Source organism: Manis javanica, chromosome 4, assembly GCF_040802235.1.
Source record: "Manis javanica isolate MJ-LG chromosome 4, MJ_LKY, whole genome shotgun sequence".
NCBI lineage: Eukaryota > Metazoa > Chordata > Mammalia > Pholidota > Manidae > Manis > Manis javanica.
Genome location: NC_133159.1, coordinates 4,114,509 through 4,141,802, shown reverse-complemented (window position 1 = coordinate 4,141,802; position 27,294 = coordinate 4,114,509). Strand labels below are relative to the sequence as shown.

Here is a 27,294-nt window from a genome sequence, read left to right as displayed (position 1 = left end):
CCGCGTGTCTGGGACGGGCGGGAAGGGTCCCAGGGCAGAGGCCGAGCCAAGCTGCCTTCCCACGGTGAGGAGCCCACCTCCCTCTCCGGGGAATCTTCCCTCCAGGCAATCAGGTGATGGCTGGCTGGGTGATGTCCCCACTGACCTCTGGAGCTCCTTCGCGATGCCGGCGGCTGGTCTTTCATGGCCCTCCTGGTGGGGCCTCTGGGTTTCTAGAGGACATGGAGCAGAGACACGCCCAGCCCCAGTGGGGAATCATGACAGATGGTCTGGAGGCCCTTCCACACAGCAGGTAGCCAGGCCTTTGCGGCCGCACCTCATACCTGCTTGTGTGCGTGGTCTGCTCCGGGATCCGTGCTTTTCCCGAGCGCTCTGCTCCTGTACCTTTGGAGCCGTGTTCCCAGGGGACGGTCTGCTCCTTCCAGTCACTGAGTGGTGTCGCGAATCCTCTGTACCAGGTGCAGCTCCAGGCACTGGGAAATCCCCACGGGGTTTCTGTCTCAGTGGCTGAGGGTGCTCCCAGCCCCACGCCCCAAGTCCAGGGCCACGAACTCACCGCCCGAGGCTGCTTTGTGGTGCCCATGCCACGGGACCCAGGGCTGGGTGGGCAGAGGGGAGCTGCTGAGCCTGGTAGGAAGGAGCAGGCTGTCGCTGCTACACTTGGGGCTTTCCAAGCAAAATTTCGGCTTTGTGTGTCTTTAGACATTCTTCCTTCCCAAAGGTTTGCTAGAAAAATTATTCAGTGACACTTGTTCTAGATGATGGAGCAGACTTCATTCGGGGGTGGGGGTGCGTTGTGATAGGTGTGGGACTGCCGCAGTGGGGTTTGCAGTGGGACAGAGAACAGTACGATGCCAGCAGGTGGGGAGTCGGCACTGGTGCAGGGCGGGCAGTGGGTGGAAAGCTCCCCAGAGGAAACGCCAGCAGGAAAGGGGCTTCTGGCCAACCTGCCTCAGCAGGCCTCTTGGTGGGGCAGGCCAGGTGGTCAAACATCACTTGGGGGACGGTGGAGGATGAGGACCCCATCAGATAGGGGGGATGGGAGATCCTGGCTGAACTGGCTTAGCAGGGTTTTGCTGAAATTGGACAGTGCAGAGATGAAAACAGAAGGTCAAAGTCAAGGCCTGGCAGGAAGGGCTCAGAAGAGCCTGAGGTTTGGGCAAGGGAGGGTCTGTCGGGTTGACCAAGGTGCTGTCCAGGGCTGTTAAGGCCTTCCTGTCCTTTGTACCTGGGGGTGACTGAGGCCGCCACCCCTTCACTGTCTGGATGTGGACTTGGGGTACCGTGTGGGGTCACCCCTCCTCTCTTCCAGGCCCAGGTGTCGGTTTTGAGGGTTCTGGCTCGGTGATGGGTAGAGTCTCATCTGGGACAACAGGTCAGTTGATCGTCTCATTCAGTTGCCCACAACTTGCCACAGTCCGGGCAGGAGGCAGGAGGCCGAGGGGTGGGTTGGGGTGTATTCAGGGCCCCGGTTTTCACCGGCTCTGTGTGTCTGTGCAGGATGTGGGGTTGGGAGTGAGGCGGAGGAGGATCCGTGTTTGAGTTGCAGGAGCTGCACTCGCTGGGCTGGCCAGCCTCCTTCTGGCACAGACACGGTCCTTGCTGCGCCCAGGTCCTGGCTCCCGTGGGCAGGGCTGAGCCAGGCCCGGGCGGTGGGGAGGCCAGGGGTGCAGCTCCCTCGCTTGGGCCCACCCGGGCCGCCACCCCACAGGAGCGGCCCTGAGGGAGCAGGAGAAGGTGTTTGAACCAGCATTTCCCACCGCCGGGCTCCGATTGGCTGTGCCCAGCCTTCCCCTCCTGGCCCAACTGCACTCTGGAGCGACGCACTTGGCGTTTGCTTGTCCGACGCTGGCTGGTGACCGCCATTCACTTAGGTCCTGCTGACCCGGAGCGGGCGCAGACCCCCAGCCTCAGGCCCAGTGCCCCCTCCAGACGCCAGGCACAGGCCCTGGGCCGGTCGGCTCCCAGCTGGGGGCTCCCATGACCTCAGGTCTAATGATTGGCTGGCAGAGCTCCCAGAGCTCAGGAAAGCCCTGTTCTGAGGTTTGCCGGCCTGTTACAGAGGGTGCAGCCCAGGAACAGCCAGATGGAAGAGACGCACAGGGCACAGGGGTAGGGGGGGGTACACACGGCCTTCCCAGCCAGCGTGTGCTCACCAACCTCATCATTCAGGGTGTTTCATGGCTCCGCCAAGGGGTGGGAACGGTCACATCTTTGTCCATTGCAGGTGAGCTCGACCCCCAGCCCCCTCCCCTCACAGAGGTCAGGGCTGAAATTCCAGCCCTCTAATCCCCTGGCCAGTTCCCCTGGCAACCAGCCCCTGCCTGAGGCTACCAGGGGTTCCCCAAGAGTCCCCTCATTAGCATAAGCTCAGGGGCTGGCTATGAAACACAAAAGGGGCTCCTGTGTTTTGGGAAATTCCGAATCAGACCACACCCAGTCCAGCCACTCATTCTGCAGTGCGGGGGGTGGGGGTGCGGGTGCGGGGGGCCACCCGGCCTGGGCCCTGAGCTCCTGCTGTGTCTGCCTTGTGGCATTTGTGTCTGTGCAGGCTTCCCATTCACATCCGTGTGGGGCAACGGGGAACAGTCCCCACCTGGGACGGACGTCTCCACCTGGGGCCATCGTTCAGTGTGGTCCCGTGCCAGGTCCCGTGCTGGGTGCCACTTCCCTGTTACAGCTGCTGCGGTAGGAATTGGTCACCATGGGTGGGGCTTCCCAAAGCTGATGCATGCAGGGTTAGTCCCTGGAAGGGCCCGTGTGAGACTAGCTCTCTACCAGGTCCTGCGGGGCCCCTGGGGGCTCCAGGAATGACCCCAGAGCACAATCTGAAGGCCAAGGCAGGGGAAGAAGTTAAAACTGTCCTTTTCTCTGAGCAGCGGCTGCCAGTCCAGATGCCCCGGTGACCGGCCCGCAGGGGGCAGAGCACCTTGCCGAGGCCCCCTGTGCCTGTGGTGGCTTTGCCAGACAGCAGTGCGCGCACACCTCTGGGCCTCACTCCCCCTGTGCCCAGAGAGCGGCTGCTTTGGGTGATGCTGACGCAGGCCCCTACTCCCCTGACTCCCGGCACCCTCGGCCGGCACAGGGTGGGGGGTGGTCCAGGCAGCACTGGTCATCTATTTACTGCCACGGCCCGCGGGCTGGGCCTCACTCTGGGGCCTCAGTGCCTGGATGTGGCCTGGCTCTTGTTGCAGTGGGCTTCAGCATGGCTGCCCAACCTGAGCACTCTGGGAAGGGGACAGACGGGACCTCCCAGGTCCTGAGCAGCCCCACAGGCACGCAGGAGGGTCCTCTCTTCCACAGTCAGGGCAACTTGCTGGGGGGCTGAGGTCCTGTTCAGTGTGGGTCTTGGAGGAGTGGGAGAGGGTGCTTCCCGGCTGGTGGCTGATGGTGGTGCTGTCGGCTCACGCCAGGCATGGAGCCAGTCAGCGCGGCCTCCTGGGCCAGGGCCAGCGGGGGAGGGCTGGAGGGAGGGGACCTGGGTGGGCAGCAAGCCCTCTCTTCAAGACACCCCGCGGGGGTCCTGGCTTGAGGCCACTGCTGAGTCTCACCGAGGTCCCTAGCCTTCCTCAGTGGCAGAGAGGACAATGGCGGGACAGCAGGGCCTGGGGAACCTGGAGACCTGGAGGGGCAGGGATGGTGTGGGGGGACAGCCTGGCCTACGGAGCCCGCGGCCCCTGCGTCCTGCGTGTTCACCGGCCTCTGGGCTCATAGCCCCTGGACGGCTTCTCTTCAGACTTGGAGTCCTGCTCTGGCTGGCCTCCTGGCCCCCTCGGGGCAGCTCGGGCCCTCTCTGTAGCTGGGGAGCGTGCCTGCAGCCTGCTGCTGGTGGCTGAGGAGAGAGGGCCACAGGTGAGGCCGGCAGCTGTGGTCTGACCGCCAACCTGGCCCGGGCCTGGGTGCTGCCCCCCGAGGTGGCAGGAAAGGCTGTGTCTTTGGGCTGCCCTGCCCCTTCCAGGACCTTGCCGGGGCCCCCACAGGCTTCCCTACCAGCAGAGCAGCGCACCCTCCTGGCTGCATGCCTGAAATCCTTCCAGGCTTCTGACCTATGCTGGGAACTGTCCGTAGGTCGACAGGAATCCAGACATGAACCGAAGCCCTGCTGTGATCCCGTACCATGTTGACGCTCAGCTTATTGCAGGAAGGGTCCCTCCCTTCCCTGGATTCTGAGGTGGTGGGATTGCCTCCGCACTAGGAGCTGGGAGGGAGGGCTGGGGCCTGTGTGCGGATACAGGGTGGCGACCTTGGACACGTGGCTTTTCCCCTCCCGGCCTTGGCCTGGCCATCTGGGAAATGGGGGAGCAGAACAAGATTCAGTTCCCCCCTGCTGGTGTTTGCCTACTGTCCCCCTGTGGAATTCCCTCATTTTACTAGTCTCCTGGGCCTCCTGCCTTACATTCCCCCCAATTTCTCCAGGTCATTTTGGCATAAGTGCCCATTCCTGCCCTTGAGAGGCTGTCTCCTCCCCTGCTTTCGTCGCCACCACCACCATCTTCATTCCAGCCTCTAGGCTCTTTTGATAGTTAATGACTCGGGTCCTGGAATCAGACTTTCATGGTTGCATTTCTGGCTCTGCCGACTGCAGATTTGGTGGCCTGGGGCAGCACCTGCCCCCCCTCACTTTGCCATCCTGTAAAATGTGGCTGGTGCCAGGGAGCAGAGGCGGCGGTACACGTTCAGGGCTGGCACATAACGACAGTCCATTCTTATTAAAGCAGTCCTCAGCAGCCCACCAGGACGGGGTGGCCCAGGGCGGAGGAGGCGTTTGCCCCGGACACGTAGCCATTAGCCGCGCATGTGCGGTTGGGACTGAGACCCACTGGCCTAGAAAGCCATGCTTTTCGCCGTGGAGCTGGCCACCTCCTCCCAGGGACTGCTGCTCCGGGCACCGCACACAGACGTGCCTGCATCTCTGCCTTGCAGCCGCATATTGAAACAGCAGAGATGCCCTGATGGGACGAGGGCCGCAGAGTTTCTCTTGGACAAACCGGCTCAACAGGACGTGTGTGGATGGCTTGTTTTGGGGGCACTGGTGGGGCTGGTGGGAGGGATGGATAAACAAGGGGCCAGCACTGTCCCCCTCCCTCTTCCACCCTGTTTTCATTCTCCTCCTGGAGATGCGAGAGGTCAAGACGGGGGCACTCTCCTATTTCTGTCACTTTCCCTACTGGTTCTATTTCCAAGGGAAGCAGAGGGAGTCATCAACAGACCCCTGGAACTCAAGATTGGAAGGAGAACTCAGAGGTGCTTAACCCTTTTGGGGGGTCAGACCCTCTTTGAGAGTGATCCAAATGATGGTAGCCGGCCTCTGAGTCGGCCTCCTGGTACTCCTGCCCTTGGGTGGTCCCCCGCACCCTGAACAGGGCCAACAGCAGGGTGCTGCAGAAATGACGGAGTGTGACTCCTGAGGTCAGAGAAGCCATTCCAGCTGCCGCGTGCTCATTCTGGACCACTCGCTCTGGGAGAAGCCAGCTGCCACGCTGCGAGGACGCTCCAGCGGTCCTACGCTTACGTAGATCCATATGGTGCAAAACTAGGTCTCCTGCCAAAAGCCAGTGAGCAGTGGGGGCCTCCTGCTCACAGTCATGGGAATGAGCCATCTTGGACAGGGTCCTCCAGCCCAGGTGAGCCTCCAGCCCAGGTGAGCCTTCAGGTGACGCAGCCGCAGCTGATAGCTTGGCTGCAACCTCACAAGAGATTCTGAGCCAGAACCACCCAGCTAAGCCATTCCCTGAATTTTATAAGGGTCTTCAGCTGTTCGATTCAGATGATTTGTTACAGACCAATAGGTAACTGACACACGTGGACGCTGCCCCAGACACACCCACCCACTTCCACAAACACTTCCAGGACACTCACGGAGCTTCTGATACCCAGGAAAATCAGGCTAAAGCTCTCTGCTCTGCTTGCGGCCTCCCCAGGTGGGGAAGCAGACGCTGAGGCCCGGGGTCTGCACAGCATGGCAGCTAGGCTCCCAGGGTGGGGTCCCAGGAGGCCCACACACTGGGTACCCCCTGTTTCAGTTACTGAGGAAGCTCATGACATGCGTGGCTCAAATCATATGCGGCGCTGAACGGTTTAAACATCCGTGGAACAGCCCCTCCCGGGTGTTTGCTGGCTGGGCTGGCGTAGAGGTAACTTTTTTCTCTTCTGAACAAAACATCATGAGCCTGAAGACTTTCAAGTCACTTTCCTTATCAGCAAAATGGGGACATGGTCACTGTTACTAACATCGCCCCTCAGCCATTACCTCCGCCATGCCCATCCTCAGCGCCACCCATCTGCAGGCAGTGCCACCCACCGCACCCCGGCACTGAATCCTCACGGTGCAGCATCACGATCGCCCCCCACTGCCACCTCCATCAGATAGGATTTCCTGAGCTTCACATGGCATGAAACTCCTTTGTGACCAGCAAAAGGCAATACTACTCGGTAATGAAGGTTTTTACAATAAAAGGAGCCACTTGGGAAAATCAAGGCTTTCCACCAAGACAAAGAGGGGTGACTTTGCCCCCGACATGATGTGCTGGAGGATTTCTCTAAGCAGCCCGGCCTATGCGTTTCCTTCTGCTGCATTTCTCCTACCCCGGGGGCTGACTTTCAGGAACTCCTGGAGGCACACCACACCTCCAGCTTCTGACACGGGGCGCCAAGCAGACCCGCCTGGCGCCTGTGCCGCCCCACACTGGGCGCTGTGCCAGGCGGCCGCGCTCAAGGTCAGTGATGGGGACGTTCTGGATGAGGCCATGCTCCCCCGGATGCAGTCCTGGGATGAGAAGTCGGGATGGAGACCCGCCTACTGGCAGGTCAAGAAGTTTCTCTTTGCTTGGGAAGGAAAAGGCGATTTCTTCGCCTGCCTGCTGGGGGACGCTGCGCCCATGTGCGTGCCGTGTGTATTCAATGCCATTTTAACAGTGGAGTGGGCTCTGCTGTGATTTCAAGCAGCTGAACACTGTAGTTATCTGTTCTTATAAACACTGGGGTGCCTTCTCTTAAAGCTGCTTAAGGGGCGCGTGCTCTGCTGGGGAGAGCTTGGGTGTGCCCTGTGGGGCACGGTTCCGGCCCACTCTTGGGGGCCGCCGCGCCCTGATCTTGGGGGTTCTTGCCCTGCTCCCCCTGCTCTGCCTCCTTCATAGGCTCTGGCTTCCTGCAGTTCCCTCTGAGGGCGCTGGGCCACCGTAGCCAGCAGGGGCACATCTGGGGGTTTGCTTGCTCCGGTTACTCCCCTCCTGCTTATTTCTTCTGTTAGTGGGGAGACCGCCGTCATCTACTTCAGTCCCTGCAGGTCATGGGCACTGCACCCCCCAGCTTTGTGATGCTCCCTGAGAAGGAGGAACAGTTCCCAGGCCCAGCCAGCCAGAGACCCCTTTGGGCTCTTGAAGATAATTAGATGCATGGTCCAAGTTGACTCCGGGAGCTTCGGTCCTGGGATTTTTGGAAAGAGAAAAATCTTTGTTCTCATCTTGGTGGAACACAGGCCTGCAGCGTCTGGGGCTGTCTCCGGAAATGAGCCTGCCTGGGAATGAAGCCAGTGGGGGGGAGGGCAGGCTGAGCAACAGGGAGGGAAACTGCGGCCTGATGGTTCAGGTGCCCGGCACCAGCCAGCCCAGACATGGCCTGGAATTGTCCGTTACACGAGCCAAAGATGTCCTCCGGGAGTCTGAGTGTGTTTCTGTCCAACTGAGAAAGTCCTTAATTCAGCCAGGGACTCGTCTGAAGACAATCAGTGCCATTTGGAGGAAAGAGCCTCTGAGCATGGAGGGAATGATCCTTTGTGTTCTGAAGGATGTCAGCACAGCTTCTGTCCTGGGCCAGGAGCCCCGGGATTTTCCTTCCCTCCTTCTCAGGGACTTGCTGCACCTCTGGGCAGGGCTTTGGAGGGAGAGACTGTGACTGGGTGTAGGTGGAGCCTGGTTCAGGGGCACCATCTAGGGTACCTATGGGTGGTGTGGGGCGGAGTGGGCAGCGTGGGGCTGACGCAGGGAAGACCATCTCCTTTGCTTCCCAGTTTAACCTTGTATGTGGCTTGTGCACCTGACATCCACAGAAGCAGCTGGAGGACTCAGATTTCTTTTTAAAAGCTGCAGTGTGTGTGTGTGTCCTTTGTAAGCTGATTATGGACTATTAGAATGTTTGTAGAGAACCCAAAGAAAGGAGTCCTAAGGAGTGAGATGATCTAAATCCATTTCTATCCCTTCCTTTCTCATGACCCCCAAATCTATCATCATTCCCAAATGCGGCCCCCTCCAATTCCTAAGCTCAGAGAGATCCCAGCAGATCCGGGAGCCCCCCTTGCAGAGAATGGATTTTACTCTAGGAGTTTTGCAGAAGGGAGTTTACTGTGGACTGTTACATGGCTTCTTGAATCACGGGAGGGCTGAAGAAGTAAACTGCAATCAAAACAGCTTTGAGGCATACCCAGGAAGTTGTTTCCATGAAACAGGGGAGCCCCTGCGGCAGCTGCAGCTCACGGACCACAGCGGCCTCTGCTCTGAGCTGCACCCCACGGTGCAAGTTGTGAGCCCCCACCCTCCTCAGAGCTCAGGCCCAAGGTCTGCCTTGCAGGAACACAGCCCATTGGCGGCAGAACCTAAGGCCACCTGGAGCCTGGGGTGCGAGGAGTGTGGGAGATGCCTCGCAGAGCAGGACGATCCCTAGGAGGAGGCCAGAGCAGCGCCGGCAGACACCTCTCACGGCCCACCCTTTGCAGTTAACACCGCCCCCCTCCTCCCCAAACTTCAACTCCTAAACAACAGCCTCAGCAGCCAGCTGCTCTGCCCAGGGCAGGAGAGAACACGTGTCCTCATCCACCCAAGTTCTAAGTTCCGCACCCCCCGTCCTCCAGTGTGAAGCGGTTGGACAACGGGAGGGGAGAAAGGAAATCGCAGACACATTCTTCATTTATGCAACTGGCTCTGGCCACCCACGTGGTGTTTGTACCCTTTCTTCTACTGTTTATGCTTCGCTCTTTTGTCCTCTGTCAGCACCTCCCTGGGGCTGGGTTCTCGGCCTGGAAGATGAACCCGGAGGGTTGCTTTATCCCATTTTGAGCTCTCAGTAGTACTTCCTGTGTGGGGTTACTGCAGACTTCACCGACTATCACAAGACCCTGCAGAAACAGGAAGCAGTCCCCCGAATCATGTGGGATCCGGAACATCCCCTCCACCCCTACAGAAGGGAGCAGCCCTATTTCCCCTTGACTATTGGGATCAGTGACCCCAGCCACCATTTTCTCTGTTGATCCAGTGCCACCATTAGCTCCGAATGGCCAGGGGGTCCTTCCCCTTCATTAGGTCTGTGGCTGCGTCCATGGTTATATCTTCCCTCGGGCGCTAAGACCTCGACACCGGCACAGCCTGAGGATTAAAAATGTTGCCAGCAGTCCCTGGGTGCATCCATCTCATGTTTCCCTGACCTGGGTGTTCTGCCTGTGGGAGGAAGAGGATTGCATATTCGCTGGTGCGACGCACAGACTGCAGCTGACCTGGTGGCACTCCGCCTCATGTCACTGTCCATCTCGCACCGTAACGGAGTCTTTACAAGGTCTCTCCAGCACGCTCTACTCTTCCGGAATGCCACCTGCTGCTGGGTGGTGGATGCGGGCGAGACCGGCGAATTCCAGGGTCACGCCATTGCCTCCCTTCTTTGTCTGAGGAGTGGGCTCGGGCTCCTTTGCCAGGAGCAGTGGGCGTGAGGCCCAAGGGAGGCAGTCGGCAACTCCGCGGGGCGGGCAGGGAGGGCAGGTCTGCATCCCAGAAGGATGCCTGTTCTGGCGAGGCCAGTGGTATGCCCGCCTTGGCTGGGAAGAGCCTGGTTCTCCCAGGGTGTGTGCTCCTGGAGGGGGCTCAGCTGACGCCTCGGCCGCCCCAGGGATGGGAGAGCAGGCCTCTGGGCCCCCGCTGTGTGCTCCATCCCTGCCTCCGTGTCTCTGTGTCCACGAGTCCACCAGGCATACATTGTGGGGGGCCTTGGGGAAAGGGCTCAGTGACACCTTCAGCATGGGACAGCGTCCTCTGCGGGGGGGACCAGATACCCTCCCACTCTGGGCTCATTCTGAGGGGCCCAGCCCCCAGGCCCCTCCAGCCCCGTTTTTCCCAAGCTGTGACCATTGGGCCAAACCTGTAGACACTCCTCACGCTTGCTGTGTGCACATGCCCTCAACTGTCCTTGCGGGACGCGGGGGGAAATGGGCTGTGCTGCTGGGGTCAGGCCCAAGGGGAGGATTTCCCCTTTTCATCTACCTCCTGGCCTCGCAGGGTGGGGCTGCCACGTGGCGGCATCTACTTTTGGTGGGTGCAGAGCCTGCAAACCAGGCCTGACTTCCTTTATCCTCCCCAGCTGGCCACGGGGACACTCCTGAGACCTTGGGGGATGCGGAGGGAGACAGGGCGGAGCCATTGGAGTAGGTGCCCCGGCGTGGGCGTTGCCACCACTTCGCGCTGCTACACCTTGGTGGGGGCGGCTGCTTGGCCTGGCCCAGGGTGGCCTGGGAGATGGGATGCCCTCCAGGCTCCTGGATCCCCTGAGATCCGTGGCTGGAAGTACTGTCTCCACAGGTCTCAGAGCATCTGCTGTCTGTGCATCTGAGGAACGCTTTCTCTGCTGAAGAGGCTGCGACGTCGCTTCAAAACCCCAGGGTCAGGCGTGGTGATTCTCCAGCGAGGCTCCCATCCGCACAGACACTCTGAGCTCGACTGGGCCTCAAGGACCCCAGATGCCACGAGGCGAGCTGCCTGTGTTGTAGCGGGACCTGCCGGCAGGCCTCCTCCTGCTCCGGCGCCCTCGGAGGGGGCAGCGTTGCAGGTTCCTGGCTCGAGGCGCTTGCCTTCGTGGTGAGTTTCAAGGTCCAACAACCTTCATTTTCTCACATCTGGAGGGGATATCCGAACACAGCCCAGATCTGAATATACTTCCCTGAATTTTCAAGAGGTTTGTGTCCTGCCACCTGGTCCACCTGGGTCTTGGCAAGGTGTCAGCGTCTGCCCAAGATGCCTCGCTCCAGGATCTAGTTGCCATGGCGCCATCTGTGCAGTGGACCATCATGATCCCGTGGGATGCCGGGCATGGAGGCCCCTATGGAATTATGGCTCTAAGACACAGATGACAGAGCTCCGGGTCTGGGCCTGGACTGTATGGATGCCTCGTCAGGGCTAAGCAAAGTGTATCTAAGCGTGACAGATTAAGAAAAGCACAGATGGGTCAATAACCAGCTGCAGGTCCTCCAGCAAGGAGACCGCATCTGGGGCACCAGCTTTGGGAATCACTGCCCGAGCAAGTCTGGGATGGTCCCAGACACTAAGACCCGCCTGTCCCCTGCCTGTCCTCTGCATGGGTCCTTCAGGGAAGCTTAGTGGGGATGTGGGAAAACTCTCCCCCGTCTGGTGCTGACGCGGGACCTGAATCTCCCCGGGGAGGTAGGGTTGCTTTCGTTTGCCATTTAGTAGGAAAGGGTGGTTCCAGAGACTTCTACTTGCCCTTACTGCTATAATAACCTCCACTACATGGGTGGGCGCCAGTGTAGGACTGTCAGGGTTCAGAGTTGGCATGTTCCCACTGTACATGTGCGGGGTGCAGCAATAGCTGGTATGGTCTGTGGGCCCCTTGGGGTCGCCATGAGGTGCCTCGGGCCCCACTCCAGCACCGTCTGCCCTCCGTAAGTCCCTCTCTGATGGGCCACAGTGACTCAGGGCCTCAGGGATTAGCAGAGGTCAGAGCCAGTGCCTGGCAACCCCCGAAGGTCTGGGTGTCCCCTCCTGCGGGCAGCCTACTGGCCAGAGACCACAGGTCCCTTTGGGGAAGGCTGATGGCAGACATGGGCGGTGCTGCAGGACGTTGTCTGCACAAATGACCGCAGTGCTTCCCTATACATGCACCCCTTTGCCATGCGAATTTGTGGCAACTCCAACCAAGAAGTGGAAAGTATATTTCCCCTTGAATCTGGGTGGCCATGTGCCTTTCTTTGACCCACAGGGGTAGTGCATGTGACATTGTGCCAGTTCTGAGCCAAGGCCTCCGGAGGTGCCTACTTCTGTTCTTTTCCCTGGAACCCTGCCTCCTCCATGAGAACAAGCCCCTGCTAGGCTGCTGGGAGCCAAGACAAGCCGCCCAGCTGGGGCTCCGCACCCTGGGAGAGGGGTGGCCAGGCGAGCTGAGCACGCCTTAGTCAAGCAGAACTTCCGGCTGGCCTCAGGACTCTTGTGGGGTAACTGTGTTTTAAGCCTGTAGGTTCTGGAGTGGTCTGTTACACAGCAGTGGCCGGCAGAGGCAGGTGCTAGCCCGGTGCCGATCCCAGGGATCCTGGCCCCTCTCCATTCAAGGACTCAGGGCCTATGAGCTGATGGGAGGTGTGTGAGGCTGGGGAGGGGAGGACTTTTGTGCAGCCCCTGTGCTCCGGGCCTAGAGGAGTTTCTGGCTGTACAGGTCAGGCAAGGCCATAAAGGGCTGCCCACCCTTTCAGCCCCAGGGGCCTTGTGATCGACTGGCCACTCTAAGAGAGCCCCAGGAGTTAAGCTATGCTCTGGAGCATTCTGGCTGTGCAGCCCATTGGGGTCACTGTGCCACGTGGCCTCTAGATCTGCTGCTCTGGGTCCCAGGGTAACAGTGTCCCCTGTCTACCATGGCCTCCTCTGCTCACAGGGCAGTATCCTTGTGTGCTCCCAGATCCTTCACTCCCTTGAGCCATGGTCAGGTCAGATATGCAACCCAGATTTCTCTCTGAACACCGATGTCTGCGAGGCTCGGATTTTATGGAAGAGAGAAGATCCATTCTATTCTGTTTAAGTGTAAAGGGATTCACCATAGGGTATGAAATGGCTTAAGGAACCATTGGGTGGTCTGAAAAAGGATAGTCGAGCTAAATTTCCAGGAACGACCTTTAAAGGAACACTACAGAACTGGACTGGCCGGCGACCTGCCTCCATGTGCCAGTCAGGAAGCTGCCCAGGAGCCCAGCCCAGCCAACCCACCCAGCTCAGCTCTGCACACAGGCATTTGATTGCTGGGATCCACATTTCACCTTGACCTCAAGCTGCAAGGTACTCTGGGAAATGTAGTTTTTCACTTTCTAGCTCCTGCAGTCCAGGAAGGCCCCTTCAGAGACAGTGACCAGATGGAGAGAGCTGGCACCCCACATCCTCGCGCCTGGTAACTCTCTGCACCTTCCTGCCATGTCGCACTAACTCTGTCAGGACGGGGAAAGTTGGCCTCTAAAAGTCACGACTGATTGTTAGACATTCACTTCTCAGCTGCTCCTTCTCTGCCATTTGGTGTTTCTCTGACCCACTGCCTGCCTCTATGATTTGGCAAGTTTGCCAAAAGCTCACGGGATAAGGCATTTCATTCCTTGTACCATGTTATGTGTCTCTGTCTTTTTTTCGCAGGGGTCCCATAACACCGTGCCTAGACGCTGCTCTAGATCACGGCGGCTGCAGACGCCCCTGTTGGGAGTGGCCGGGGGAACCAGCCTAGTGCCATCTGCCCTCCGCAGCTCTCTGTAACCACACTGACCTCCTTTCTTAATAAGACAGGGAGAGAGGGGTGGAGGGAAGGGACGGGAGGCAAGGGGAGGGGAGGGGAGGGGGAGACGGGAAGAAAAAGCAACACAAAAGCTGCTTGCTCTCAGGTAAATGCCAGTATTTGCTGCAGGAAAAAGCATTATGTTATCTTCATTAAGTTTCTTTTTACAGTTACCTTCTGTTTTTGAAAAATGGATTCTGGTGTTTCATTTAGGGCAAGACATACTTTCATTTCCCTTTTGAAATAAGTATATTTTGCTAAAAAGCCAAGTCCACCCGAGGAACGATAGTGAGTTGCGTCGCCTCCCCCCGCCTGCCCTTTCACCCCAAGGATGAGGAGAGCAGACCGCCTGGTCAGAAGCCTGGACAACCGTGGGCCTCCTTTGCCCACACGCCTTACATCTCGGGCATAAATGAATACAAATCTTCCAAGTAGGAACCCTGGCTTTTTCTCCCACTGGCAGATGTGGCTTTTCATCGCACCCAACTGGCAAGGCCTGAGGTTCAGGCTTGAGGAGCTGGGAGGTGGACGGAGCTACCTAACTGTCAGCCCAGGCGCCCGGAGGCCTGCAGGGCAGATGGGCCCAGCTGCATTTTTCTGCTTCCCTCTCCCTCCTCCAGCGCCCCCTCAGGTTTTGCAGAGAGGAGAGTGTGGGCCAAAGCAGAAGGCAGGGGTGGGGCCCCAAACCAATATATTGTCGTCTAGCTCCCATTCCCCAGCTTTTGACTCTGTGTGTCTGGCCCTGTGTTGGATGCCTCTGTGGACATCTTGGTTCAACAGGTCCAAATTCTCCAAACATGTTCAGGTGGTCCAGGGGTACCATGAACAGGTTCAGCTTGGCAGGAAGATTGACCAGGAAGAAGAAAGCTGCACATATAACCCCAGCAGCTGCCCAGGTTTGCTCCCACCAGGAAGGGAGCCAGAGGGTGGCCAGAACCAGGGGCTCTGACCTTGCTTCCCTGATCACCACCTCTCGGGCGAGTGGTGCAGCCCGAGTCTGCTGCTGACGTGAAATCCCGAGCAGTGTCCGGGCACGGCCTCCCCGCCCCAGGTCTTCTCTGGGCCTTTTCCGCCCCACAGTCTGGGGAACTTTGCCCAGACCCAATGCACAGAAAGGAGGGGAACATTCCCTAAGCCCCGCCTCCCCACCCCTCACACCGTTTCTCAACATCCCCATATTGGCTTGGCTGGGAGCTGCTTTTCTCTGTCAGGCTTTCCTGGGAGTGGGTTGGCTTTGGGGTGTTTTAAGACACCCCTTTCTGACCACTGCCTCATTGGATTCCTTTGGAATGGTTCTGCTCTTACAGTGGTTCCCCCACGGGAATTTAGAGCACAGCTTTCTGTGTGTGTCTCTCTCCCGTTCCTGCCCACCATGGACATCTGGGAACATTTTCAGGTAAACACAAACCAACGTTATAGTCCTTATTTTCCAGGCTAGAAACTTGGTTTTTAACGGACATTTGCAATGTTGCAATGTGTGGAGATCATTCTCCTCAAGAGAAGCCACTGGTGATAGCCCTCTGGCGTGGGCTAGACTCTGAACTCAGTGCTTTTTCTGAGTTGTTTTGTTAACTCATCTCAGTGACTGATGGGGACATATCACCTCCATTTGATGGATGGAAAACTGAGATTTGGGAGTTTAAATACTTCCATCAGGGGAGCACCTGGGGCTTGGAAGAAGTTGTGAAGATGCCACTTGGAAGGATTAGAACAGATTGAAATCCAGGGCTTTTTAATTCCAAAAGGCTGGTTTCTTTCTACAACATTAGTGGATTCTCAAACCTAGTTTGAAGCTCCATAAACGCAGGTAGAATGCACTAATTTTTGGCCACCATGGTCCCATCTCAAGTCACTGTGGGGTTCAGATAGCTGCGATTTACCAAGCGGCACAGATATTCTGATGCCTGTTCAGGCGCGCTGGCCAGTGAACCATGCCACGCTGTCTTGTTCCAGGAATGCACCTGTGGCTACCTGACTTCCTGCTTAGCTTTCTGAAAAGTAAACTGAGTTCATGATGTGGCTCACTTCTAAATGAAATTTCTAAGTGAAATTCAAATTGGAGCAAAATTCACTTGGATAAATCACTTTTTCCCCTCTTGAAAATGTCTAGGAAATTGGCTAAGTCTCCCTCAAGGTTTTTATCAAAGTTTTCCCATAGAGGTACTATTGTCAGTATTCATAGAGCCAAATCTTGCACATTTGACACATCTCCACTGATGTTTTGAATGATGACCCTGCAGGCCTCAAAGAAAGACTGGACTATGTTCAGAAGACTTTGCTACTGAAGCCAAAGGAAGACAGTTAAATCCTATTGTATTAAAAAAGGAAAGAAGAAAGCAAAGAACAAAGAGAATTTTCTATTTCATCCTCCATGGCACACCTGTTAGATGACTGTAAGTTCCATTTCCTCATCCTGTGCATACAGGAAATCTCCACTTCCCAGCTTCAGGGTCACATGACTGGGGTTAGCCAATGGGGTGAGGTCAGGAGTGGATGTACCACTTCCAGACCTAAACATGGCCATCCATCCCTGCCCTTCTTGGCAACTTGAGAGGCCAGGTATCCAGATGATGTGGTCGCAAGACAGAGGGAGCCTGAAGTTCGGAGTCACTGCTTGGAGGAGTCAAAGACAGCCCCTCTGTCCTACCTGGGACTGTGACAAGAGAGAGACATAAACTGTTCTTTGTGAACACTGGGATTTTGGTGGTGTTTGCTGTAGCAGTCAATGCCGATCACCCTAATATGCCCACTTAACAGAATCCTGTTAACCAGAAACCCTCCTCCCCAATAATCATTGTCAATAAAGACTGAGAAGTTGTGGGCAGTACTGTCTTTATTTAAGTAATTAATATTTATGTGGCACTTTGTAGCTCAGGCTCTGTGGTAAATGCTTTCTTACATCATGTTATTTAACTGTCCAGGGCAACCTGAGGAGACGTGGGCATCTCCGTTTTACAGATAAGGAAACGAGGACTCAGCACGGGCAGCGAGAGCTGGCGCCGGAGTTTGAACACGGGTCTGTCTTGTTTCAGGCCTGGCTTCTCATCCTGCGAGATATCCTTTCAATCTGGACGGGTCACAGAGGGACCACGGAGGAAAGTGGGAGCGCACCTCCAGCTGATCTGGAAGGTGCCTATGCTAAGGCCTGAGAAACGATGAGGTGTCTGGACAATGGCTTCTAGAGAATGCCGGTTAAATAACTTCTTGATGTGGCATCTGCTTTGATGACCTAGAATGTTACCATGTTGTTTCAAGTGATGAAGGATATACAGCCCCGCTGTGGGCAAGATCATTCTGGCATCTGGTCCTCTCTCAGACGGTCTCACATTTCATGTTACCCAGTGAAGATTTTAGCTCATTTTCAAAGCCTCTCTCTCTCCTTCCTCCCATTGCACCTCCTTCGCAGTTGGAGTCAGCAAAGCAGAATTTCAGGTCTTCAGTTGATCCAATCGATATGCCTACCGCCTCAATCTAAAAATGGCTTCTGAGGGCATTTTCAGTTGAATGACCTCATTTTCAGGCATGGGGGTTGTCTGTTCAGGTCCCTGGGGGTGTGACTTACAGTTGAGTAAGGTGTCTTCTCATAGTTGTGCACAATTGATTTCTCTTTTCAGGTTGTCTTGGCTTAAAATGTTAACTCCCCAAACTCAAATTGGCAAAAGGTGTCCTTATTCCCAGGGGAGTCGAATGGAGCTGGAATTCCCTTGTGTGGAATGTTTTCAGTCACAGAGACCCCATGACTTCTTGTGAGGTTCCTTCTTTTTGCAACGGGTGTGAGTGAACTCTGCAGAGCTGGGAGAAAGCAGATGCGTTTAGAAATCAGCTCCTGGACAGATGCCTTCCTTCTGCTGTGCTTATGGGAGATTTCCAACTTGTAGGATTCTAAAATGCACCTGCAGCCCCTGGAAGGGAGTCTGTTGGTTTTTGGAAGGTGGTAGTAGTGAAATGGCTGATGGCGTGGTTTCTGTGCCCGGCTAGCTGTGCTGTCGCCCAGTGATCCAGTGGGAGGCCGTTAGCTGTGGCTGACCACCTGGTCCCAATCCACTTGATGAATATTTATGGAGCCAGTGGCTGGGAGGAAGGTGGGCATTTCCTTCCTTACCAGGTTGGACATGCTGTGGCTGTGATTCTCTAGATTCCTGACTGGCCCCTGTCCCTGCTGGGCAAGAGCCCACCTTTATCTTAGGTTCAGGCTACTATCCAGAGGGAGGAAACTCTTTGCCAATGTGGCACCATCAGAAGGAGGCGTCATCTTTCCAAGTCCTCTTCAGGCAGACGCATGTGGTAAGCATGTTTGGGGGGCAGCCCTTCCTACCTGGCTGGGGCTTCAGGTTCTGGAAGGGAGAAGATACAGTCTCCATGAGCATTTGCTCCTGCAAGTGTGTGAGAGCATGTGCACGGGTGCTCGTGTCAGTGAGAGGGGAGTGTGTGTGCGTGAAGCACAGGGGACCATCGAGGAGGCATCACAGGGAAAAAGCTGAAGGACCAGACCTGGGTTCTAGAAGAAGTTAGAGGGAAGGGCGTTGGTCAGCCTGTGGGTGGGGGGGGTCCCTCTCCTTGTTCCTGTTGGGTTCTCCCAGCAGCCCCGTGGGTAGACCCGGGAAATAAATGGAATCTCAGAGAGGTTAAGTGACCAGCCCGAGGCCATGGGGCTTTGAAGTGCAGAATGGTATTTGGAAGAGGCTTTAGGAAGGGGAACTGGTGTGCTTGCCTGGGTCAAGGGCAATGAAAGGAACGTTAGCTTAAATTAAGGTGGGAGACACCCCAGTCAGGAAGTGCTTCTCGACCTAAAAGTGCTTCCTCCAAATGAGGTCCCCAGAGTGCTAAGAGAGGGAGGGACACAGCCTTTCTGGTAGATGAGTGAGTCCCCAGGCAGCCTCCCCACCCAGATCCTGCATTGCAGGGACTGGCTTTGCCCCTTGGAGTCTAGGACTCTCTCTCCTCACTCCTGGGTCACAGCATGAGGTCACACACACACACACACACACGGAAAGATAAAGAAAAGATAATCCATGTTTAGAGCAAAACAGAAGTATCTCCTGCTCCCTGGATTTAGGATTTTCTTCTTTGAGCTCACATTTCAACGATGCATCCCTTGGCTTTGGTACGTATGCAAAACGGAGGGAAGTGAAGAGATGAATGACTTTTTTTTACCTGTTCCCACTTAAGCTTTTAACTGCTTGGGGCCTTCGGCTTTGATTTTGCACCTGATGAACTGTGCTTGCTTATCAGGCGTTGATGAGATGCAGGAGGCGCATCTTTAATGCTGGCCACAAGTGTCACAGGGTGCTGGGTGGTCCGTAGGGTATGCTCTCCACCCCTCAGCCTAACGCCTGGCTGTGACTTTTTGTTCTGTTACTTTTCCCGGAGTGCCCAGGGCAAGCCAAGCCCCTAGAATGGAAAAAAAGTCCGAGTGTCTTGCCCTGCTGAGCTGTGGCGAAAATGGCGAATGAGGGTCTTGTAGCAAAGGTATTGAGCAGGTGACTATTTCTGTCTGATCCGTTTATCCCCCATGCCCAGCCCAGTGCAGAGTGGGCATCTGATCCACAGCCTTTTGGTTCATCTACTCAGCCAGTCTTCCCTGGGCACCTCCTATGGGTCAGGCACTGTTCTAAGGGCTTGGGGTGTGTCAGTGGGCAAAACCCCCAAGGATTTACATAACATGTCAGTAGATGAAATAGTAGGTTAGAAGGTGATGTTGCTATGGAAAAATGTAAAGCTTATGAATGTAAGTGCCAGGGTGGGTGAGGGGTGGGGCAGAGGGCTGTAAGGAAGCAGGATGGCCAAGGTAGTTCTCTGGAAGAAAATGGCATTTGAACAGATGCTGGAAAGAGGGGAGGGAATTGGTTTCCGGGGAGGAATATTCCAGGCAGAGAGCAGCTCTTGCAATAGACCCAGGGGGACACGTGTCTGCCATGTTCAGGGAACAGAAAGGAGGTGGCTGGTGTGGGGAAAAGGGACGTTTCTACCGCCAGGATTCTCACCGGACCCTAAACCACTTGATAATGTAACTGGCCTGCTGCTAGGCTGCTGCTCCCACACCTGTGGGCAATGAGCTGTTACTGACCGAGTCCCGATATAAAGAGCTCCGCCCAGGGCTCTGGGTGGAGGCAGAGATGGAGGAGGTTAACAGGCCTGCGGACGGCTGGGTGCAGACGACATTCTAGTGCTCAACCTACCACCAGGAGAAGAAAGCCAGGTATAAACCTTCACCCCAAGAGCGTTCCGTTGTCGTTTCTCAGTCTCACTGAATCCATAGTGAACTTGCCTGGGGCTGAAACCCACTGGCAAGACACTGGGTGAGCTGGTGGAGGGGAGGGTGTTTGTTTTACTCTGGGTGAAACAGGGATGGTCTGCTGGATATTGTAAAGCATCCCTGTGGTGGATGAGTTGAGGGTTCACTGCAGGGTGTCCAGAGCAGAAGCTGGGAATCAGGAAAGAGGCCACTGCAGGTGAGAGGAGATTGGGACGGTGTGGACTCTGGGTCTGTGTTGAAGGCAGGGCCAGCAGGAGGGGAGGCCAGATCAGATATTAGGTACATAAGAAAGAGGGATCGGAGGGGAGGATGTGCTGCCAACAGCCGAGACAGGGCTGAGGTGGAGCTGGTTAGGAGACGCCCTTCCCGTGGAGATAATCTCACTCTACAGGCCTCACCTGTGTCGTCTCATCTACAACCCAAATTCCATGTCACAAACGAGGAGACAGGTGCAGACAGCTGCAGCAACCGTCCTGAGCTTGCACAGCTGGGCTTCAGCTGAGGTCAAAGGAGGGCGGGGCCGTGCTCCTGGCCACTTCTTTGCTACAGGGTGAAGGTGTGACAGCCAATGCCCCGTTAGGGGCACACTCATGCTGCCTGGAAAGTCTGTGTATGGGGGAGCTGACAGCTCAGAAGGGCACCCTCAAATGCTCCCTGAGCTGGAAGCCTCAGGTTACTGATTTTAGAACTTGAACTTTAACTCAGGACAATGTGTACTTCATGCAGCCTACACTGAGCACGTCCTATGCACCAGGTGCGACATAAGTCATTCCTCATCTCCAGAACCCAGCTCTTAGCTCGATGTGGATAAAGTTGCTGGTTTCTGCTTATGTTGAGTTTTTCCAATCACCTTGAAAGATGTCCTTGACTAGACCTGGGCCTGGAGGCAAATTCGTATTTATCTTCAGCTGAGTGTAATGTGTACGTCGTGTCAGTGTGAGTGTGGGTGTATGTGTGTGGGTCTCCATGTGTGTACATGTGAATGTCTGTGGCTGCCTCATACACACCTCACACACCTGCCTTCCTTCACTCTGACCGGAGGCCATTCTCAGCCTCACTTTTTTCAAGGATTGTGCTTCCTGCTCAGGTCAAGAGCGTTTTCTGAATAGCAGGACGGTCAGTGCGGGGTCTGCAGCTCTCCTTAGCAGCCCCATCCTTCTTCATTTTGTAATTGCCATTTGAAATGGATTCATCTAGGAAGAAACCGGAGGCAGAGGCAGATCTCTGTATCTGTCCTTTATGATAATAAAGGAGCCACTAAATTAACAATGCCAACTTTCATTTTATTAAGTATGACATTCCTTTTGATTTAAGACTTTTCTTTTACTTCACCAAGTGCTTTTAAAGAAGGTTATGGCAAGGAAAAGTGTATTCATCTCTATAGTATATTTGGTTGCTTTTCATAAATTGTCTAGATTGCATTTTAAGGGAGTGGAAATTGAATCTGGTCTTTTTTTTTTTAATTGCTGAAGTCAATTAGCTGCTAAAGTGTTTAATTAAGAGAGAAGCGCTCAGATCAACGACCGAGTGGAGCCTTCCTGGATCGTTCAGTCCTGTTCTGCCTACTGTTTTCTTATTTTTCCCCAGTTGTATTTCCCAAGGAACCAGCTTCCCTGGCCACCCTCCCGTTTGGACCTGTGCCATTTCCGGGGTGAGTGGGGCTCATTTCCGGGGTGAGTGCTGGTTGCCGGGAGGCTAAAAGGGCCAGTCTCTGAGTCTGGACGCTCTGTCCTCCAGGGGTCCCCTGGTGCCAGGATGACCCCCTGGCTGGAGGGCAGAGGACTGACTGGAGATGCTCATTGGCGTCTGGAATCTTCCTAATGGTCTCAGCTCTTACGTCTAACTTCCCAGGCTGCAGGGCAGAGTGTAAGGGGGTCACACCGCAGGATAAGCTGGAAACACTATGGATAGGCTGCTGTTGTGTATAAGGAGGTACAAAGCTGATCTCTTACAGTAGGTAGTTCTGGGACATCATGGCCTGGCTGCACAGTCTCCGTCCTTCTAAAATCCGAGGCAGCCTATGGGCCGCATCTGTTTGATACCTGCTCACCCATTTCTCAGCACTTAACTACAGCCCACAGACAAAAGCCTGCTGCTTCTGTCAATAAAGTTTTAATGGCACGCAGCCACGCCCCTTCATTTACGCACTGTCTCTGGCTGTTCTCAGGCTACAGCAATATGGTCCGCTATGCCCACGTGTGACATCGAGTTCTCTAAGAAAATGTTTGTTGACTTCTGTTTAAAGCATTGAGCGTGAAAAAATGTCGAATTCAGATTTAACTTACTCCTCCTCTTTTTTCATTTGTCTGGAAGAAAATGGGTGGATCGATGGTTAAAACTTTCTCCCCTTAGGAAACTTGGAGGAGGGTGAATCCAGGGCTCCGTCCGTACTGTTAGACATGCTTGACCGTCACTGGTTAAAAGCACTGTTTGTGACCAGACAGAAAAAAAGTTTCTAGGTGGGTGAGGACCAGGCCGCATGCCCTTCGTGAAGGACACACTCCTGTTTGCTGCCCCCCAGCCTTCTGGGGGTGAACAGGTGGAGGAGGCTCTTGTCAAAGTCGGGTTTGCTGTATCTTTGATTTTAATGAAGAGAAAATGGCTTTGCGAGTGTTCACACAGCCAGAGGATATTGTATTAGTGATGAAAGGGGGGTTCCAATCCCGGCATGTCTGAGTTATGTTTCCTATAAGTGCCTGAAGGTCAATCACAGTATGTGTATGCTGTGACTGTCACACTGTGACAGTGAGGTATAATATTTAGACAGCATGGTAGCACTTATGTTCTAAATGTGGACACAAACTTTGTGTTTTACCCTGGAATGCAAATCAATAATGAAGCTGAGCAGCATTACATCAAATCAATGCTGAAAAGGCTCTTGAAGCCAATCCAAATTGCAGAGACATGAAGGTAGTCAAAATATTTAGGCCTAATTTTGCAAAGTTTGGGAGAGGGTAAAATAGGCTAGTTCTGGGTTTGTTTCAGTAATTCTATTCTCTGAAAATTGTCCACTCTTTTCTCCAGATGACTTCTGGAATGGGGTGTCACTCAGGTCTGCTTATTTTGGTCTTCCTCCTGCCAAAACTTACAGAGGCAACCATGAGTTTTTGGTTAAAAGATACACAGAAGTTGTACAGAGTAACAACTGGCACTTCTCTTCCCGACTTGCTTGGATTATTGCTGGATTCCTGGGGGAAAATTGTGACTTGGTATTCAACCTCTTGACTACCTGGAATTGTTTGATCGACCCCTCTGCCAAGGTCAGGAGGGAAGCCGTGTTGATGCTGGTGAGATGGTTGTCTTTGGAGGCATGAGAAGCAATGGTGGAGGTGGCACAGAGAGACCAGAAGGGACCCCAGTGAGGGCAGGATGAGATTTCTGGGTGGATCCTAGCATTTGCCTAAAAATCTGCCCCTGGTGATCTGGTTTTCCCAACTACTGTGATAACCTTATAAGAACTGGGTTGAATAGGAGCACAGTGGGATATTCCAAACAACTATTATTGCTGAGATGTATATAAACAGTCTGAAGAAAAAAGAAAAACCCAAACCCACAGGGTCTAGTATTCCATTTTCACCAGTGTTTAAAAATGCCCTCCGGAACCATTTGTAGCTTGGGTTCCAAAGTACGTAGAGAATTTTGATGGGTCTACATGTGGGCGAATCTCCCACAAGGGCCAGGGTGCTGTGGGAGGGTCAGGCTGCATGAAAAATCCTTTGGGAAAGAATCACTTCTCAGTGAACTAAGGAAGTGGAAGACTGGATGGAAGAATGGATGGGTGGTGGGTGGTGGGTGGTGGGTGGTGGCTGAAGGATGGAAAGAAGGAGCGGCCTCTCTGGTGGGCTCTAGGAACCACGCTAGACCCCCAGCCCTGGTAAAGAGCCTGACGTCCCTGGCTCCTGACTCTCCCTCGTCGCTGTCTGGCCCTGAGAAAGTGCCTGCTGGGTGGGGAGGCGCCGATGGCATCTCATCAGCGCTGACCTCCGTCTAAGGGGTGAAATCATGTTCTCTGCTCACCGGAGGCTCCAGCAGAGAATGGAGGCCTCTGAATGGGACATGCTTGGCTTCTCTTAAATTTCTCATGTTTGACCGATGGTCTTGACATTTCCAGGAGTGTCACGTGATGTCAGCTGCTGTCTAAATGCGTGTCACTGAGGAGAGGGGCCCACTGGAGGGGCCAGAGGTGTGGGTGCCATTCTGTGGTGGTAGTCAAGGGAGAATGTGAAACGTTCAGATGTCTGGGGGAGGGGAGGTTTCAGGTCATTGCTCTGATCCTTCCTGGGCTCCTTGGTGGAGGAGGCGGTGCCTGTGTGCGTGTGTAGATCCGCAGTGGCTGGGTGGAGGGAGGCTGAGTGTGCTGAGGTCAGAGGCCCCATGCACACAGTGGGTGCTGTGTTTCTTCTGGCAGGGCGAGGTTCTGGCTGGGTCCTGAGGAACCGAGGGGTGCCTGACCCAGGAAGCCAGAGAGCTGGCGACCCCTGCGTGGTGGAAGGGTGAGACCTCTGGTCATGGAGCTAAGACCTGGAGGGTACATGCCCTGTGACACAGGGACTTGGGATCTGTTTTGAGAAGATGTGTTGGGGGCTTGACAGAAAAACAGGTCAGCTTTCTTTGGGATCAGAAACAATGCACGTTTGAGGATTATTTGATTTCAGTGGTCTTCCCTCTAGCCCCGTGAGGCCCCTGGGAGAGATGCCACCGCCCCCCTTGCATATGAATTGTGCGATGGCCACCACAGTGCCCACGAAGAGGGTGACGTAGCTGCCCTTTACTGCGGGCTGTGTTCCAGGGCTCATGTGAAATGACCACCAGACTTCACTTGTTCCTCAGGACCATTCTAGGATTTTATAGGTGGAAAGCAGAGACTCACACAGTTTAACTACTTATTTTTAACTTTACGAATATTAACACATCCCCACAGCAATCTTGTGAGACACATATTATCACCACTCTCAACGTAGAGATGAGGCAACGGGGGCACAGAGAGGGTGTGTTACTTACCTAAGGTCACATAGCCAGGAAACAGCTGAGGCAGGATTCAAACCCGGAGCCAGAGCTGCCCAGGCCCTTGTGGTGCTGCCCTCCTGCAGGAGGAGGTGGAGGGGCTGGGCTGACTGTTGGGGGCTGTGAGTTCCTCAAGTCACAGGAGTGGCACTAGTCAGCCACTGCCCCCCCCACATCTTCCCTTCCTCTGCCCATTTGCTGGGAAAGACCGCAAGAGCGCCCCAGGGCAGCCCGTGACGCGTGGACCACGGCCATGGCCTTGCTTAGCTGGGGGCTCTGTCCTGAGCCTTCTGGCCACTGGGGGGTCTCAGGAGTGACTATCTCCTCACACACGTCGGTGACGTGGCCGGGGTCTCAGCTGCTGTGCACAGTGGTGAGCCTGTCAGCCGCCTGCCACGGGCAGGAATCTGTCGGCTGGGTCCCAGCTCTCGTGGTGCCATGCGGGGCAGTCACAGGACAGCTGAGGGCAGGCACTGTCCCTGCAGCCCGGGTAGCTTTGCTCCCAGTGGGGTGTGTCTGAGCTCTGCTAAGACTGGCTGCTGTCCGCTGGCACCTCCCTCCCTGGCCTGGGACCGTTCAGATGTGGTGCCGAGGAGGCCCTGGAACCGTGGTGGGTTGAAGTAGGAAGCTTCCTGTGGGTTCGGGGCCCTCTTGTCCCACTGTGGCCTGTTCATGGTGTCTAAACTCAGTAGCATCCCACCCAGAAGGGACCTGGTCTATGCCCTGCTCCCAGCACCCCACTCATCATCAAGTTCCTCACCAGGCTGCGGTACGGCGGGGTGGGCTGGCCCCTGCACCTGCAGGTGTGGCCCGGCTGCAGGAGTCCCTGGAGGCCTCCTGAGGAACTTGACCTTCACTCTGGGAGACACAGAAGTGCCCGAGCAGGTGAAGGCCAGTGTCAGACCTGGAAGTCAGGCTCACCAGGGCCAGCCTGTCACCACCAGTTTCCTGGGGCCGTTGTAACAAATGACCGCAAACGGGGGCCTTAAACAGGGTGGTTCGTTCTGCCGCAGTCTGGAGGACTGAAGTCCTATATCCAAGTGTCAGCAGGACCGGCTCCCCTCAGAGGCTGGGGGGAGGCTCTGTCCTGCCTCTTGCAGCTCCCGGTGACCACCAGTGGTCCTTGTGGCTGCACCACGCCAGCCTCTGTCTTGTCTTTGTGTGGCCTTCCACGTTTCTCCCCGTGTCTCTCCTTGGTGGGCCCCTTACCGGGATGCTTGTCATCGGACTCAGGGCCCACCGACAGCCCAGGGTGATCTCTGGGGTCTGTAGCTTCAAAGCGTGCCTGTAAGGACCCTCTCCCCCACGGGAACGTTCCCGGGCTCTGGGGCTCAGGCAGTGGACACACCTTACGGGGGGCCACCTTTCAGCCCCCTTCCCCCCCCTGTTCACCCCCATGGCCTGAGCACTAGGAATACAGATTTTTCCCAGGGTTTGTTAGGCTGCACAGGGAGACCAGCCAAAGGGCAGAGGAGAGAAGGGTTGGATGTCTTCCTCTTTCCTTGATTGGGGGGGGATTTAAACAAAAATAATGGGTGTCCCTGCCATGTAGGCCTTACTAATTGAGCCTGTCAGGGTGATCGCTTCCCCTCCTGGCCCCTCACTGACCAGTGTCCACTGGCTTGTAATTCCCCTTGATAGATCGAATGCCCTCCATTTTAAAACGTTCCCATTTGTCACGTCTTCTGTCCAGCACAACCCATAACTACTCCCAGAAGCTTGATTTCAGCATGAGTTAGCACACCCTCAGATGTGTGCGGCGGGCTTGTCCCCTGTGACCCGGCGCCTCTTGGAAATGCTTTTGGGTGGCAGCTCAGAGAACGGGATGCCAGGTACCCCTAGATTCATGGCCGCTTTCATGGGGTGGGGGGTCTTTCCAAGATCAGGGTTCCTCTCAGGAGAGGGGTCGGGAAGGAGAGCTGGGCTTTGCACAAGGTCTCTTTCCACCCTGCTCTGGAGGCCGCAGGAGGGGGCTGCGCTGTCGCACGAAACCTCCTTTCTAGCTGAGCTGAGGTCAGGGGTGACGTGCTGTCAGAGGGAGGGCCTTGGCGGAACTCAGAGGGAAGGCTGGCAGAGGGCAGGGTGCTCTCATTTGGTCCTGGAGGGGGGCCCTGGCCAGCAGCCCCCAGAGTGTTGTCCGGGCCGGCCTGTGCCGGGGCGAGGATGCTGGCAGCCCCTGGGCGGACCCGGCTGCTGGCGCCCCTGCACTCAGGCGGCGTTCTTGGGCAGGTGGCTCTGCTCCCTTGCTGCTGGGACGGTCTGGGCCCACACCTGTCCTCCTCTGTGAGCTGCTGTCGCACCCCCTCCGGTCAGTCTCCCTCCCTCCTTCCTCCTTTCCTGTTGAGGTGAAATTCATATACCATAAAATCAGTTATTTTAAAGTGAACAATTCCATGTCATTTGAGATATTCACCATGTTGTTTGATATATTCACCCCAAAGGGGGCCCTGCGCCCCTTAAGCTGTCTCGTGCCCTCATCTCCTACCACCCCACCCCATCCAGCTCCTGGCAGCTGCTAA

At 55.6% G+C, this 27,294-nt stretch overlaps 1 long non-coding RNA gene across 2 annotated transcripts; it reads left to right on the top strand.

Moving 5' to 3' along the window:
* Positions 1-13,597: 13,597 nt before the first annotated feature.
* On the top strand, positions 13,598-16,332 carry LOC118968661 (uncharacterized). Of its 2 annotated transcripts, XR_005056431.2 has the most exons (3): positions 13,598-14,411; positions 14,823-14,911; positions 15,756-16,332. It is a non-coding gene; the product is annotated as an uncharacterized lncRNA (long non-coding RNA). The 2 variants fall into 2 exon arrangements; XR_012129733.1 differs by having other exon boundaries at positions 13,598-14,911.
* The last annotated feature ends 10,962 nt before the right edge of the window (positions 16,333-27,294 follow it).